This window comes from Callithrix jacchus, chromosome 10 (genome assembly GCF_049354715.1).
Source record: "Callithrix jacchus isolate 240 chromosome 10, calJac240_pri, whole genome shotgun sequence".
NCBI classification, from domain to species: Eukaryota; Metazoa; Chordata; class Mammalia; order Primates; family Cebidae; genus Callithrix; species Callithrix jacchus.
Genome location: NC_133511.1, coordinates 3,523,498 through 3,535,230, shown reverse-complemented (window position 1 = coordinate 3,535,230; position 11,733 = coordinate 3,523,498).

Sequence of the window (11,733 nt, the reverse complement as noted above, 5' to 3'; positions counted from 1 at the left end):
CCCCCCCCGCCTCTCCAAATCTGGCCAAAGAAGTGTTCTGTGTTGAATGTGAGAATAGGAAGAAAAAAGTTGTTTTCTGTCAAAAATTGACTCTTCATTCTGAGAGCGGCAGGAGACAGACAAATTTGATATATTTGTAGACAGGAGCAGGTCCCCAGTGTAACCTGACCTTCAAGCCAAAGACAGTTTAAAGGCTGAAAACCATGCCACAAGGCTCGGATAAACCCACACACCAGATTGAGATGTTCTCTTCCCATTTGGCATGCTTTCCTTTGATTGATCCCCATCCTTCACCTATTTTCCATATACCTACCCTTCCCTAATTGGTTTTTAACCCTATTGTGTCCATCTTTCAGTGATGCCCTTTTTATCCTTTTTTGCCTACTCACAAACCAATCAGCATGCACTCCCCAATTCTGACCCCTAAAAGCCCCAAACTCAGCTACACTTTGGGACTGCTCATCTTCCGGCAGAGGAGAATACCCGACTTCGGGTAGGGGACTGCCAAACTTGGGTACCCCCCTCCACTGAAATCTGTTTTATCACTTAGCAAAATTATTTCCCTTGCTCACCTGCCAGCTGTCCTGTAACCTCATTCTTCTTGGACATGGGACAAGAACTTGAGACCCACAGAATGGCGAGTGTGAACAGAGCTGTAATCCTGTAACACTCCCCTCCCACTTGCCAAGCAATGGGAGAAGGACCTGCAGGGTGCCACATGCTCTCATTTGTTGGGCTGCAGACAGCAGGATTGAAAGTGTTAACACACTGTAACAGACCCTTTGGGACTTCAGAGTTGCTGGTGTCTCCAAGTTTTTTGTTAGCCACCATGTTCCCCTCATCCAGATGTTGACTCTCAAAGCAGAAGCAGGTTGCAGCATGCCTGATCCAGCTAGAGGCTGACTGTGAATCCCACAGCAAGCACGGGATCTCTGCTGGAGTGCAAGCCAAGAGCAGCCTGCTGGGCCAAGTGGGTGGAGTACCTCCAGTAGCGAGACCCAGGCAAGGGGATCACCAGCTGCAGAGGTCTCCAGCTGGTGAAGTGGCACCAAATAATCCTATATCAATTCTTTCATTCTCTTGGACTGTGTAACTTTTGCAGATATCAAAAATGGCATGCAACTGAATTTGGATTGACATGTGGCTTTATCTGACTCAAGGTTACTTTTTAGAATCCTTCTAAAACTAAATCTGTATGAAAAAAAAGTATGTTGTAATGAACTTTTGTTGGGAAAACCCAAACCATAGAAGAAAGGCTGACACATTCTGCATTTGAGTTTAAAGCTTTCATTCAGAAGACAACATTAAGAAAAAACAACACAAACTGGGAATGTGGATTTTATAAAACATATAATTGACAGTGCACTACTCTACAAATATATAAGGATGTTTAATTCCTAACAATCAGAAAAGACAACAGAAAAAAATAGAGGAAAAAGTAATAGCATTTCACAGACAAAAATTAAAACCACCTTTGCAAAAATTATGACAGTATGAAAATTATGATAGTGAAGGAGATCTGATGTAATCAACCCCATCTTGCCTTTAACCTCCAACTCTATTTAACCGTTACTGGGCTTAGGCCAAGCTAACTTTAAGAGACATTTAGTTTATAGTTTGGATGATAATAGCCCTTTTCCAAAACTAAACTGCCTTTGTAAAGCCAATGAAAGATGACAGGGTTAGAAAGAGGAGGAGCCTGTATGCTAAGATGCAGACATAAATAATCACTAGTCATTATTTTGGAGGTCACAAGATATGCAACTCCCCCAATTACTACTGCAGGTGGCATTACTACTGTAGGACCCAAGATTGGCCTTTTGAAAGGTCTTTTTTTTTGAGATGGAGTTTCGCTCTTGTTACCCAGGCTGGAGTGCAATGGCGCCATCTCGGCTCAACACAACCTCTGCCTCCTGGGTTTAGGCAATTCTCCTGCCTCAGCCTCCTGAGTAGCTGGGATTACAGGCACGCGCCACCATGCCCAGCTAATTTTTTATATGTTTAGTAGAGACGGGTTTCACCTTGTTGACCAGGATGGTCTCGATCTCTTGACCTCGTGATCCACCTGCCTCAGCCTCCCCTCCAAAGTGCTGGGATTACAGGCGTGAGCCACCGGCCCATTGAAATGTCTTTTCAGGATTTTTCATTTCTGGTGACTGATGGCTCCACCCAGACCCACAAAACAATCCTGTGGCTCCGCCCAGAAGTGGCCTCCCTGGCCTACCAAACTAACCTTTAAAAACCCTAGCCTTTGCATTTGGGGGACTGATTTGAGTAATAACACCATCTTCCATGTGGCATGTCCAGCCTTGTGTCAATTAACTCTTTATTGTCATTTATATGACATTGTCATAGTGAATTGGTTTCATCTGTGCAGTGGATGGGAAGAACCCATTGGGTGGTTACAAAGTCACAAATGGACAATAGATATTAAAAATGGCTTATCTTTAATTGGGAAAATGCAAATTGAATGTGATGCCGTTTTATACCCCAGATTTATAGACATGTCAGTATTGATGAGAATGCAGAATGACAAGAACTCAAATACACTGTTGGTGGGACTATGAATTGGTTCAAACTGAGATCTTACTATAGTTACAGTGCTTACTAGTGCTAGGTACTCTTCCGAGTGCTTCATACATGTCAACTCATTTAACCACATGGAAAGTATTTGTTGTAACCTAATTAAGTTGACAGTTTTCCTGTAGGAGATTCTGCATTTCCACTACTAGGTGTAGACCCTAGAGCAATGGTCCCCAAACATTTTGGCACCAGGAACTGGTTTTGTGGAAGACATTTTTTCCATGGATTGGGGGTTGGGGGTGGGGGGAAGAATGGTGGTTTTTGAGAGGAAACTCTTCCACCTCAGATCATCAGGAATTAGTTAGATTGTCCTAAGGAGCATAAAACCTAGACCCCTCACAGGCGGAATTCATGGTAGGGTTCATGCACCTATGAAAACCTAAGTTGCAGCTGATCTGACAGGGGGTCTGACAGGAGGCAGAGCGCAGGTGGTAGTCTCACTCGCCTGCTGCTCACCTCTGGCTGTGTAGCCCGGTTCCTAACAGACCTGTGTGGGTCCATGGTCTGCAAGTTGGGGACTCCTGCAGGAAGTGTTGCAAATGCATGTCAGAAGACTTGCTGCTTATAGCAGCATAGTTTATAGTAGTAAGAAACCAGAGCAACTCCAATGTTAGGAGAAAACTGGATAGATAAAGTGTGGCCAATTAAAGAAGGGTCATAAAATATGTACAACAAGACATAATTTACATAAAAATGAAAGCCATATAAACGTGATAGAGATACCAGTGGGCTAGGGAATGTCCTCAAGTTTCAGCCCTGGCCGCTGTCCAGGGTCTTGACACTGTCTCAAGAAGGAATTTAAAGACTAGTCAGAAAATGGTGAAAGTATGGAGACTTACTGCTAAGTTAAAGTACACAGTCAGGAAAGGGGGGTGTGGGCATACTCGAGAGTGAGTCATGCACAGTGGGGTTTGGGGTTTCTGCCTATGGGTTTCTTTAACCAAGGGGTGGAATATTCACGACGATTTCTGGAAGAAGGTGAAGATTTCTCAGAAATGTAGCGTCACGCCATTTTTATACCAAATATGGGTGTTCCTGAAACTGTCATGGTGCTGATGGGTGTGTGGATGAACATGTTAACTAGTGTACAGTGAGGACCTAGGTGAAACCAGGTCATGTCCAGTGCCATGTTGGGTGCAGTCAGTCTTAGCCAGCTTGGCGCAGACCAACATGCTGTTTTTCAGGACCTTATGGGTTCCTAGCTCATGCAGATGTTTCCAGTTTCCTTTTTGCCAGTCAGGTGAAACTGCTGCCTAGTGTACTCTAGGTGCAGACACCCTGCATTATTCCTGTCTCAATGGGGCCAGTCCAACATTCAAATCAAATATTTGTCAAGTCGAAGATGATAGTCTAGGGATTCATTCATATTCAGAAAAACTGTGAAGAACCCCACCCCCCAGGTTTATTAGGGTTCTCTAGAGATGCAAAACCAATAGGATATCTATATCTATATCTATATCTATATCTATCTATCTATATCTATCTATCTATCTATCTATCTATCTATCTATCTATCTATCTATCTATAGAGAGAGAAGACAAGATTATTATGGGAATTGGCTCATGACATTATGGATTACAAAAAGTCCTGTAGTATGCCACCTGCAAGCTGGAGAACCAGGAAAGTCAGAGGTATCATTCAGTCCAAGGCCAAAAACTAGGGGAAGCAGAACAGACTAGTTTAACTTCCTGGAGTTTGAAGGCCTGAGAACCAAGGAAGCTCCAGTGTTCAGAGGCAGGAAAAGATGAATAGCCCAGGTCCAGAAGAGAGAGAGAATTCACCCTCCCTCTGCCTTGCTCTACTGCCTGGGCCTTGTTAAGTGAGGCCCACTCATGCTGGTAGAGGCAGATCTTTATTCGGTTTCTGAATCTCTTCCAGATGCACCATCACAGACAAGCCCAGAAATGGCGTTTTACCAGCTATCTGGGTGTCCATCCATTAGCTCCCTTGAGTCGACACATAAGAATAACCATCAAATCGTGGGAATTAGAAAAACCAAATTCAGAGTAAATGGGAAATGAGATACTGAAAATACACCAGGAAATTTGAATGGTATTTGTTGGTAAAGCTTGCTTTCTTCAGCTGCCTGCTAGGTACAGGTGTTCATTCTATTTTTTATAGTATACACATCCACTACACATATCTGTCTGTTGGAAATATTTTACAAAGTTCTTTGTAAGTACTACAGTGAAGAATGAGAGTATCCGAGAGCCCGCAAGGCCTCTGGAATAGTGCTGTGCATGCAGAGAGCACTGAGTGTTTACAGCAAAAGAAGCTAAGTTGACAGTTTTGAGAGCTAAGTTCACAATTCAAAGCATTTCTCCCCCACTTTCTCTTCCTAAGTTTTATAGAGGTGACTCTTCAATGAAAATATGTAATATAACAAGTGGTTTGACCAGCACTGTCAAGTCAGTTTATCTTCTTGCCAGAAGCTCTGCTGTAGTAAATACTTGTCAAGATGAAGAATTGATCAGCTTGTGGCTCTGCAATAATCCTTCTCATTCCTTGTAGCATACCCACTTGCAGGGTGATGATATATGCTAGAGAATTCGGTTTTGCTGGCCTTGCTCTTTGCTGGGGGTGAGGCCGAAGGAGAGTTTTCTTTCCTGCCACTTTACCAATTTATTAGCTGCGTAAACCGTGTCTTAGTTTTCTCATCAACGGGATGGACATAACAAGGCGGGTGGTGATAAACATGTAGGTATCTACCTGTCAGTTGCCTGCAGCATGTGGAAAGCACTGTGTAAACCTTCGTCATTATTACTGGTCATATAGGGAGTATTCATTTTGAACAAGATCCCACAAATGGCAGCTGTTTGAATAAACTGTAGTTCTTATGAAAACAAAGTGGATCTTTAACACTAGAAACATAATCATGAACTAGATAATGAAGGCTTGAGAACATAATTTAAAAATTCTCAACTTAAGTTTTTCTTTCTTTCTTTTTTTTTTTTTTTTGAGATGGAGTTTCGCTCTTGTTACCCAGGCTGGAGTGCAATGGCGCGATCTTGGCTCACCGCAACCTCCTGGGTTCAGGCAATTCTCCTGCCTCAGCCTCCTGAGTAGCTGGGATTACAGGCACGTGCCACCATGCCCAGCTAATTTTTTGTATTTTTAGTAGAGATGGGGTTTCACCTTGTTGACCAGGATGGTCTCGATCTCTTGACCTCGTGATCCACCCGCCTCGGCCTCCCAAAGTGCTGGGATTACAGGAGTGAGCCACCGTGCCTGGCCTTAAGTTTTTATTTCTAAACAGTGTTTTATATACAATTGTAATTTATAATTTTTAAAAATCTCAGCTTTTAAATTTACATCAGTCCCATGATGATTATATAATAATACCTTAAACTTCATTTGATCTTCAAATCATACTTGGAAATGGGAATTATGATCCACATCTTATAGATAAACAAAACTGAATGCAGAAGGACGTGCAATAGGGATGGGCCCAGCCTGGGACTGGCAGGCTGGTGGCTTCACTCCAAGACTGGGGCTCTTGCCTCAGTGGAACAGCTGACTCACCAGCTTCCTCATCATTAAAAACATTAAGCTTTGAAATTGCAGACATTTCTGATTGCAGCTATATGCCAAGTTAGAAATGCCATGTTTGCTTTTGGTCTAAGATAATTGTATCAAATGTCTGCTTTGTACAAATGCCAAGAAACCCTTGTTTGCGGTTACAAAGAGCTGAGGTATATTAACATCTTCAATAGCAATTCAAGCTACGAATACATTGAAATGTGTGCAGATAAAGTCTGAAGGGAATTGTCTAGAAATGTGAAAAGCTAACTCTGATGCACTCTTTTTTAAGCTTACATTTACTTTAATTTTTACAAACTAGTGTTTTGTGTGGGGTATAAAAGCAATACATGCTCATTACAGGACTTGAAAAATGTAAAAATTTGCCCAAAATAAAAAATTACTTCTCTCTTTACTCAGAAATAACGAACATTTAATATGTTAAAGTACCACTTTCTAATTGGAGATACATATTACATGTATTTATCCACGTCATACTGTATTACATTGTATAAAATATTTTTTCTGACATTTTGTTATAAATCTTTTCTCTTTAAATTATCATATTAAGACCAAATAGAATTTATCCCAGAGATGCCTATCCCAGAAACACAAATATAGCAAAACAACCACAGACAGTGAGTTGGAGCCGACCTGAGTGACTTCCAGGGCGGAAGTGGTGTCATTGATCATTTCAGCTGAAATCAGTAACTAATTTCATACCATCTATTTGAACTGGATGACTGAGTTATAGGGAAAGCTGCTCACAAGGGCACATAAATAATGAAGCAGTTATTGCTTTGCAAACCTCTACCAAGTAACCAAGAAGATTCATTTTGGAGAGATCTCTGAAATTGTCTAAGGGATAAAGGATCCCCCAGTGGTATTTCGACCGCTTGCAGCTCTCCTATGACCATCCATAAGGTGTATGTGTTTCGGGGGACGGCGTGTTAATGCCAAGCTTCTGTGAAAAAGGCCCAAAGGTGCACAATGTGCCCCTGGAGAGACCGTTTTGTTCACGATTAATGCTTTCCCTTGCCAAGTGGGACTTGCATTAGTCAGACAGCACAGGTTCAAAGTGCCTCCAACTTAGGGTTCCTAGTTCAGTTGGCATATTTGGGTCTTGTCCTGTCCTTGGTTTTGGAGGGACTGTCTGAGGACAGTAGATCTTGTCTGTGTGTACCACAAGCCAGCTGGCATTTGTCCACCCCATCTAAGGTTGCAAAAATCTCTCTTGAATAAATGAAATTCATATACCATTTTCTTCATCTCCATCTCCTCTACTCTGGGGCCTGCCACAAAGGCACTGCCATCTTGGACCTCAGTCTCTGGGGCTTTGTCAAACACAGATGCCACCCCTGGACTATTTAACTTTCTCTGATCATTGACTTTTCTCCTAGTTAAAATGTTCAGTTTGGAAGGCATGACTGTAAAGTAAAAATAATACAGAAATCCAGCCACACACTTTCTAAGATCCTTTTCATTCCAAAGTGTTCCTTTTTTTTTCTTTTTGAGACAGACTCTTGCTCTGTCACTCAGGCTGGAGTGCAGTAGGTGATCTCGGCTCACTGCAACCTCTGCCTCCTGGGCTCAAGCAATTCTCCTGCCTCAGCCTCCTGAGTAGCTGGAACTACAGGCACCCGCCACCATGCCCAGCTAATATTTTGTATTTTTAGTAGAGACAGGTTTTCACTGTGTTAGCTAGGATAGTTTTATCTCCTGACCTTGATCTGCTCACCTCAGCCTCCCAAAGTGCTGAGATTACGGGCATGAGCCACCGCGCCTGGTCCCCAATTTTTTTTTTTTTTTTTGAGACGGAGTTTCGCTCTTGTTACCCAGGCTGGAGTGCAATGGCGCCATCTCAGCTCACCACAACCTCCGCCTCCTGGGTTCAGGCAATTCTCCTGCCTCAGCTTCCCGAGTAGCTGGGATTATAGGCACGTTCCACCATGCCCAGCTAATTTTTGTATTTTTAGTAGAGACGGGGTTTCACCAAGTTGACCAGGATGGTCTCGATCTGTTGACCTCGTGATCCACCCGCCTCGGACTCCCAAAGTGCTGGGATTACAGGCGTGAGCCACCGCGCCTGGCCCTTGTTCCTCATTTTAAAGTGCATGCCCTGTTTCCCCATTAAAAATGATCTTTGTTAGAGGTTTTTTCATAGATATCCATTATTTGTGAAAAGAAAGTCCCTTCAATTCCTGGCTAGCCAAGATTTTTATTTTGAAAATTATCATATCATACTTACCAACTACATGGCTATGATGTATTTTTGGGGGCCATTCCAACATCTGTGGTCTCTGAGGACCACAACCTATCATTTGTTGCTTCTAATGGATTAAGAATCTCAAATACTGGGTCTTTCTGAAGCTTTAGATAGGCTCCCTGCAGTTCGCATTCACTAAACAAAAAAATTCCCCTTGTTTTTGGTTATATATTAAGAACATGTACTGTGTAGGTGACAAATACAGGTTAGTGGGTGTCTCTTTGGAGGAAAAAATGAAAGTTCTGCTGAAGGGAAACATGAAGGAATCTGATTTTGAAACTATTTTTAAGATTTGAAATTTCTTTAAAAAATCTAAAGCAAACACTATAACATCTAATATTTGTTTATTTGAGGAGGAACATAAATTTGTAAAATATTTTCAAAGTAAGTTTTTTAAAAAGAAAAAAGCCGACTGGGCGTGGTGGCTCACGGCTGTAATCCCAGCACTTTGGGAGGCCGAGGCAGGTGGATCACGAGGTCAAGAGATCGAGACCATCCTGGTCAACAAGGTGAAACCCCGTCTCTACTAAAAATAGAAAAAAATTAGCTGGGCATGGTGGTGCGTGCCTGTAATCCCAGCTACTCGGGAGGCTGAGGCAGGAGAATTGCCTGAACCCAGGAGGTGGAGGTTGCGGTGAGCCGAGATCGCACCATTGCACTCCAGCCTGGGTAACAAGAGCGAAACTCCGTCTCAAAAAAAAAAAAAAAAAAAAAAACAAAAGAAAAAAGCCTACTGTTACTAATTATTTTTGATTAGTTTCTCCTTTCCCTGGAATCCCACAACCCTTTGCTACTGTGCCACATGACTCTTATTTCATTGTGCTAGAATTTTTCTCCATATGGGCATTTTTAACATATTGTTTCCCAGTTTTAACCAAAAAGCTGGTATAGCAATATTAATATCAGATTTAAAAATTTATAGTGCAGAGACTGTTTTTACAGGTTTCAATGTCCTATCAGCTTTTAAATCTCTCAAGAGCATAGACTGTATTATCTATCTTTATATTTCTGCAATCTGGCAATCATCTGGCTTACGTTATTTTGCTGAATATAAATGCAAACATTCATAAGCATGAGGTTTGGCATCATATCAAAGACCTATGCCTCTTTATTAAGTAATTTTATGTCATTGTACTGAATGTATTTCTGTAATGAATTAAAATTTTTCACTGGATGGGGATGTGGTAGAAAGAGCTAGCCCTACACACTCTTCTCTTTTTGAGTTCCCAGCTGACTACATTTCCCAGCCACCCTAGACATTATGTATACCCATGTAATCAAGTCCTCTCTAATGGAATGTGTGCAGAATGATGCGTGACATTTCCCGACATGGCCCACAAAAATGTTCCATGTGTATTCATCCATGCTTTTCCCTTTCTAGCTGATTCTAATGTCAACATCAAGCCTTGAAAGCTACATGTTGAAGGTAGCAGGACTGATGTTTCTGTGATTTCATGGGGAAGACCTGACCCAGAAAACTGGACATCTCATCTAGACTATTACTTGGACAAGAAATAACCACATATAACAAGAAATATGTTAAGACAGTAAATTTTTTTTTTGAGACAGAGTCTCACTCTGTTGCCAGGCTGGAGTGCAGTGGTGCGATCTCTGCTCACTGCAACCTCTGCTCCCAGGTTCAAGTGATTCTCTTTCCTCAGGCTCCTGAGTAGCTGGGATTACAGGCATTCACCACCACACCCTTTTAGTAGAGAAGGGATTTCACCATGTTGGCCAGGCTGGTTTTGAATTCCTGACCTTATGATCCGCCCACCTTGGTCTCCCAAAGTGCTGGGATTACAGGCGTGAGCCACTGTGCCCAGCCAGGACACTGACATTTTGGAAGCTATTTGTTCCTGTTTATTAGCCTATCTTAACCAATAAAGAAATACGAGATGTAAAAATACTGTGTGGATAATCTTAGGCAGGTCATGCAACCTCTGGGCCTTAATGTCCTCATCTGTGAATGAGAATAATTCTACTTTGAGTTTAGAAAATTAAGAGATAAATGATATGAAATATTTTTATAAACCTTGGCTACAGTTAGTCATAATAACTAAAAAGGGAAATGTTTAAATAAGACTTTAAATCTTTCAGTCTTCTCTAATTGCATGTTTAAAACAGTTTAACCTTTTGTGCGGTATTCAGAGACCTGATAAACATTTTATCTTTTCAAACAAATTTTCTACCACTGGTCATTTCCGCCTTCCACTCTCTATGCTCTTCCACTCCACCGGGCTTTTTACAATTCCCAGGATATGGTATGGATTTTTACCCCTCCATGTCGCCTTGTGCTGCTCCACTCCCTGAAATCTCCTCCTCCTTTGCTTGTTGACATTTTATCCATTCTTCAAAGCTCAGCTCTAGTATTCTCTCTCCTGCTTTGTCCTTTTCTCTAGAAAAAAATTAGTATTTTCTACCTCCGTATTCTTACAGGATTTCACGATTACCTATACTGCCTAGCAAACGGTAGGTTGGTTTTCTGTCTCCTGAGACCGTTCACTCAGCAAATTTTGTGATTCCTATTATGCACCAGGTACTAGCACATGTAATAAGGATACAGCAGTGAACATGGGTATGCAGATAAGGATGTCTTTCATGAGTCCTTGTACCCTCATTGTTTAGCACACTGTATGTACTGTAACTGTGAAATATGTAATTGGCGAAACACTTGCTGAACACAAGCGTGTGTCAGTTGCAGCGTACTGCCTCTCAGCTCCAAATCACCCTTTAAAATCTGCCCTGCAATAATGTGCAGAATTCCTTTAAGCGTTTCCCTGCAAGATGATGCGTATGATGTTAAGCTTTCTTGGTAGAGCAGTCTGGAGGGACAATGCAGGCAAGGCAGCAGCTTCTCCTGCTTGGTACAGTGACTAGTGTTGGTCAGTGGTACAGGTGGGAGGACAGGAGTGCTGAGTCTAGACAGGCACCCGGAGCATGGTCCCTTGTTGATGCCACAGGTCCAGCCCAGTTTAGTTGTCATCCTGCAGCTCACCTAAGACAGACACTCGGTGAGCCAGGCCTCCTGCCTTCCTTGGAGCTCCCATTCCCTTTGGGTGTGCACATCCCACCCTATGGTCTATGGCTCACCTTTGCCCGAGAGGGTTGCATTCCAGCTTTTCCTGCAGTCTGTGACTGCAGATAAGCTCCGGCCTAGGAAAGCCAGTACACATCTCTGCCTTCACTGGGCTGGGACTATATGTGATGAGGTCTGATCCCCAAGCTTTGGAAGAGTCTCCTTGCAAGTATGTTCTGCCTGGCTACCCCCTTCAGCCCTAAGGTACCAAATCGTTTTCTTACATCTTATACTCTTTTTATTAATATTACAGCTCAGTAAGTGTTTATATTAAATTTCCCATTTAAA